At 41.3% G+C, this 5,732-nt stretch overlaps 1 pseudogene across 1 annotated transcript; it reads right to left on the minus strand.

Annotated features, from left to right (window-relative positions):
* Positions 1 to 3,959: 3,959 nt before the first annotated feature.
* LOC306652848 (mitochondrial fission factor-like) lies at positions 3,960 to 5,502 on the minus strand (annotated as a pseudogene). The gene has a single exon. The product of its transcript is annotated as a mitochondrial fission factor-like (transcript).
* Between the last annotated feature and the right edge of the window lie 230 nt (positions 5,503 to 5,732).

Consider the following 5,732-nt stretch of genomic DNA (forward strand, 5'->3'; position numbering starts at 1 on the left):
ATGAAGGCCATGAAAACCATCTGCCTCTGGAAGTTGGAATAGATTTTGTTAAGGATTGTGTAAGCATGGTCCACCAGATAGTGCTAAGGCATAAATATGAGAGAATACTGGCCTCAGAGAATGAATATGTGTGATGCCTGAATGAGCATGATTCCTCAGTATGAACAACTAAAGAGGGGAATGTGAAAACAGGGTGACATCTGTAAAATCCCCCACAGCAAAGGGCATGTACTTTATGAATGAGAAACTATCTTAATCACCAGGATGCAGGCTGTTGCCACAGTGCCCTCAAGAGCCAATACAGGAGAAATAGGACATGCTGGACACAGGCTTATGAAGGATATTAAGAGATACCTGTCTGAGAAATGTGCAGCTGCCTGGGAACCTTATCTATCAAGGAGAGGGGGGCCCAGCCCTGACTCATCTCCTGCATAGTTCACCCCTTCCCTCCTCCCTTCTTCCTCCAGGACCATTCGGTTCTGGCAGGACCCAATGAGAATAAAACAGAATTGTGGGACCAAACCAAAGAGGACAATGTTTAGCTGTTCAAATGTTAACCAATAATATACAGGTCTTTGTGTGTGAATGCTTGAAAATATCTTAAACAGAGTTCTTTCTCACCCCTTGGGGTTGCTCTGCACTCAGCCATTGTAGTGATCTGAGAGGCTGGTTGTGGTCCAAGCTCGAGCTTGCAATAAAACCTCATTGTGTGTCTTGCATTATCATGTGTGCACTTTGACTATCTGGGGATAGATCGATATTGATCCCCAACAATAGGAGCACTGGTAACCAAGTGAGGCATTGTTGTGAGTGGAACTGTATGTCACTGAATCATTGAGAGATCAGGGATATGAACTTCTGCACTTATCTCACTGTAACAAATCTTGAGAATAAAAGCCACAAATATACCATGAGGAAGACTGAAATTGGATGAGGAATGTTTCCTTTCTGCCAGCAAATATCGGTCCTGGGGACCCAGACCCCAAGAGCCATCACCACTTGACTTTGCCGGTTTATATTTCCTGACACCATCTGCCTAAGTTGATGAGGCATTCCCTCATTGAAGGAAACTGACCTTTCCCAGGAGAAACACCTTCCTCTAACTCACCCCTACCTCATATGATAGGCAAGATCCAGAACAAGCACTGGCTTGTGCATTTTGCACATCACTCTGCTGCTTAGAATTTTCCAAAGTAAAATGCTAAAAGTAAAAGAAAAAAAAAAAGATCAAGGATGGTGTCAGTAGATTGTGAATGTAATGACTGGGAATGGATGGTGAAAGATCCCCAAAATATATTTCACACTAACAAACTGAGTATATTCTAATACCCACATAGTCCTGCCTCTCCTCCTGCCCTGTCCTCCATGGACCACTGATACAATTTTCTGTTCAGGGATCAACCGGTTTCCTGTTTAAGTAAAGATGGGATAATTCTTTCCCTCAGGACACACCCCTAGATTGTGGGTCTTGACATGCAAAAAAATGTTTTTTGCAAGATAGTTCTGAAAAGGAGAATTAAGAATTCTTTAATCATTGTTTGCCTTTGTCTACCATGCTTCTCTGCATAGAATTTCACAGACATGGAACCTGAGGGGATCTAATCATGCACATTAAAGAGCTGCTCCTGTGCTGATGGTATAACCCATCCCTTATGGCTCTGGATTTGCGAGATGAATGCCTGGGGTTCAAATCTCTAGCACAGTTTTTGGAAAAAAATATAAAAAGAAAAACACTTCTGAGGGTGCAAACCTTCTATCCTCTCAAGCTTTTTTTTTTTTCTCCTCCATTAATCAATGGAATCAACACAGCTAAAGATCTACAAGTTTCACCTGCAAGCAATTTCTATTGACACCTTTCAGCCCAGAGCTGCACTCAAAGAGAGCATTGTATCCCCAGTCACCTGCATTTCTTAAGAGTATGTGTTCTTTCACATCTTTCAACTCTCATTAGTTCACAGGTTACATCTAACTCATGAGTATGCTATGGCCATCTTTTTCCAGCAAATTCTCCTGATAAGCAATGTGCACCAGGTTGCACTAGCATGAAATTCAAAATGACACCTCGCTGGCCCTTGCCAATTTGGAGGCTCTTTGGAGTAATTCCAAGACTGCCAATTAAGAGGACTTCCACACCTGAGCACTTTCTATGTGAAACAAAAAATCACCGGGAATACCAATATGTGAAGACAAAAGACAGCCCCTCAGGCTGTGATTTCCTAGTCAGTTTTATTTTGTATTGACTTGCTTATGACTTGATGAAAGATGGTAGGATTTGGGGCTGAATCCACGTTAGTTACTGCTGATAGCATTCAGGAGAAATGGGAGAATTTACCACATACTCACGTTATCATTGGAGCTCCAGTGTCAAAAGGAAAAGAGCACTTGTAGAGACTCTTGTTAATTTTGGTGGAAGTTATCAATAGATGCACTGCAGAAGTGGGAAAAACATATGTTGTTCTCATGTTTACCATGGATTTGGGAATTACTGGATTGTGCTTTGTAGGGTAAGGGGAAAGAAAGCATTCATTGCAAGAACTTAAACCGAAAGAAGACATTAAGAGACATTAAGCATGTTGGAGGTTGGTGGTGGGTAGAAGCAAGTCAAGAAATAAAATTCACTTGACAATTTGCCAATGCCTGTGGAACAAGTTTCCTGCTCAGTAAGTCTGATCCCACATTCGGATATTCTTGAACCACTCCTGTTTTGATATTCAGTTTCGGGTCTTCACTTTTGCCTATTAGCTGAGCTGCTTCTCTTTACATTTGTGATACTGTGGTGCTGTCTTTATTTTGAGAGTTGGGTTCAGTGCTGCATATTCCAAATTCAAATCATTTAAATTGTAGTTCATGGGTATAAGTGCTATGATTGAAAGAAAGCCTTTTCATATGTTTCTCGTGCCAGAAAAATATGAATCAGCACATGTATAATCAGCTCTCCCTTGAGATCAGGAAGAAAGAGCCATGAGTTGGCAAGGGCTTTGAGATCATTGCAAGGGGAATTAGGGTCTATAATGATGGTTTCTTTCAGAATAAACTGGCAAGTACTACTTCCTGTATTTATAAAGTATGTTGAATCTGAAGACATGTCATGGAATTTGAAGGTAGATGATGATGGCTGAATATTTTTAGAATGTCTCTTCAATGAAGTAGAATTTCTGCACCAACAGCCTTCTGCTTTCAGAGCCAACAAAACGTCCTTTCTCTCCTTCTTTGAATATTCATCTTGGAAGCTTTTCATCATAGCCCTTTCAACATGGTGCATGTTCCAAAGTGGAGTTACACCATGTGATGCTGTGCTAGTCATGCCATCAGCAGGCTCTTATATCATCCACTGGCTTGTAGGCAGCATCCTCCTGGTGCTACTATGGGGACTGGTGGAAATTTACCTCATGGCCTTGTGCCAGGCTGACACAAGTCTGGTCAAGAGAAAGAACACATTTGTGAGCACTGATAGGACATAAATTTCTTTATCTCCAGGTGAGATAAAGTGGCCCTGGAATTTCCAAGCAGGTAAATTTCTAAGTGCAGCCTAGTTGTAAGTCTAGAGCCAAGGAGGTGTGTCCTTACAGGTGTAGTGAGCACAGAATATCTCCCACCTGCATGCCAGTACCATCCTATCCTCCGTCCAACATCCTGAGTGAATGGCTTCCATGATTCCATATTAGCCTTCAGAAGAGGAATCCACCTTCACCTTGAAGACCAACTTTCCAGGTTCCAGATTTCACCTGGCTGAACTTTCTCAGAAAAAAAAGGAGCAACCAGGAAGATTGGGTGTGAAGTGTCCCAATTCAAAGATTACCTAAGACAGTATGCTCACTGCATGCTCCACTGTCCTAAGCTCTCACCAGCCATGATTCAGTGTGGTTGCTAGGGCCCTAGGCTAGTGTTCTGACTAGGATATTCTGGGTGTGCCCAGTCTTGTAGGAGCAGGTTCTTTTTTTTTTTTTTTTTTTGGTTGACAGTTTATTAAATACACTACAATTGTACCTTTTTCTGTAGTTTTTAAATCATTCACATATGGACTTAGTAAAAACATATTTTATGGAAAACCATCTGCAAAACTAAAATGAAAATAAAAATGCAGCATAATACACACATATTAAACTGCTGAATTGTTAGGCATATTTTAATTTAATCTGTACAGGTGATCATGAAATTTTAGATTGTTTGATTTTCTTAAATCTTTCACCAGACCATGACTTCAAGTGTTAATGTTAAAACATGGAAACAAAAACATCTACCAATGAAACTGTGTCTGAGAAACAGGACAAACATTGATTTTATTCTACAGATACTTTTCTAAATCCACCCTTTATGCATTCTGTTTTCCTTTCACAGAATTAGTTGTTCAGAATGGTGATGGAAAAACTTAATTTCATTTAAAAACACAAACTGGAACCTATTTACAAAACGTGCAAAAGGAGAATTTTATGTAGGTGTTACTGCAAAACTGATTTAAGGTGACTACAACTGAGTCATAGAATATACCTTTACTTCTACAAATATAGGCCCTTTCCCCCTACTTTCTGGAAGAAATACATTTTCATAGCATGAACTATAAAACGGCATACAATGCAAAGACAGAAACAAGGAAGTTTGCAAATCTTTTATATTTCCAGCTGTTGAGACAATATATTTGAGTGCTGAAGTTACCTCTAGTGGCGAAACCAGAGCCAGCTATTAAGCAGCCAGAATGCTACAGTAATTGAATACATGACCATTTCTCTTTTAGCACGCTCTTTGTTCTCCTCTTCTAGAAGTTATAGACGTCTATTTAGTTTGATTATCTGTCATCTTAATGAAGCTGCATCTACAAGTCATGTCATCTGATGTGCCTTCAATCGTTGTTTCTATATTTGAAATGCCATACATGGAATCGTTTCTGACCAGCTGTCTATTTTGGCAAACAGCATTTTCACTCATAGAATGCTCTCTTTTTAGGCTGCCAACTGCATGGATTTCTTCATTTTGAGGTGTTGGAGGAGATCTTTCTAAATCCAGACAGTCTAGTGGTCTTTCACTTAATGTAAGCACACGAGGTGGTGTTTTAGTGCCAGAGGTTTAAAGGGAGTTGAATAAGGTCAAGATCTGCTGGTCTTGAAAATGAAACATCTTCATTATTTCCTGCTACAACAATCCTCTCTGGAACTTGCATTATCACACCAGCATTTGGAATGCCTTCTTGAAATTCTTGTTCCAGGTCAGCATTTGGTGGTGCTACTTTAATTTTTTCTGGGACCCTCATTCGCTGACTAATACCTTCAGTATATTCTATTTCATACTGAATTCAACTAATTTCTGCCATCTCAGCAGCAGTGGGTGAAGGAAATGCTGCCCCACTTACCAAATGTGTACCGACTACTGCTTGCTGTTTGGCACTATCTCCTTCTGTGCTTCATATTACATCCTTCAACTTGCTTCAATGTGCATGTGCTGGAGTTAGAGCCACTTTGGTTCCCCTGGGCCTGCTGGAAAGTCCCCAGAGAAGGCCGCCACCCACCGGCTCCCTGGACGCTCGGGCGAGTGCTCTCAGAGGCCATTGGCTGAGCGCACTGAGGCGCCAGGGCAAAGCACCAGCAGAGCAGCTCTCAGAGGGCCAGCAGAGACCAGGAGCAGGTTCTTAATGAAATAGCGCTGGAACCAGTGCTCTTCTTGATGATCCACGTGTCTACAAGCACACCTCCACCCAACCAGGCCCACTGGAACTGGTGGGGGATAATTGTCTGCTGTCA

Source organism: Sciurus vulgaris (genome assembly GCF_902686455.1).
Source record: "Sciurus vulgaris genome assembly, contig: HiC_scaffold_616_arrow_ctg1, whole genome shotgun sequence".
NCBI lineage: Eukaryota > Metazoa > Chordata > Mammalia > Rodentia > Sciuridae > Sciurus > Sciurus vulgaris.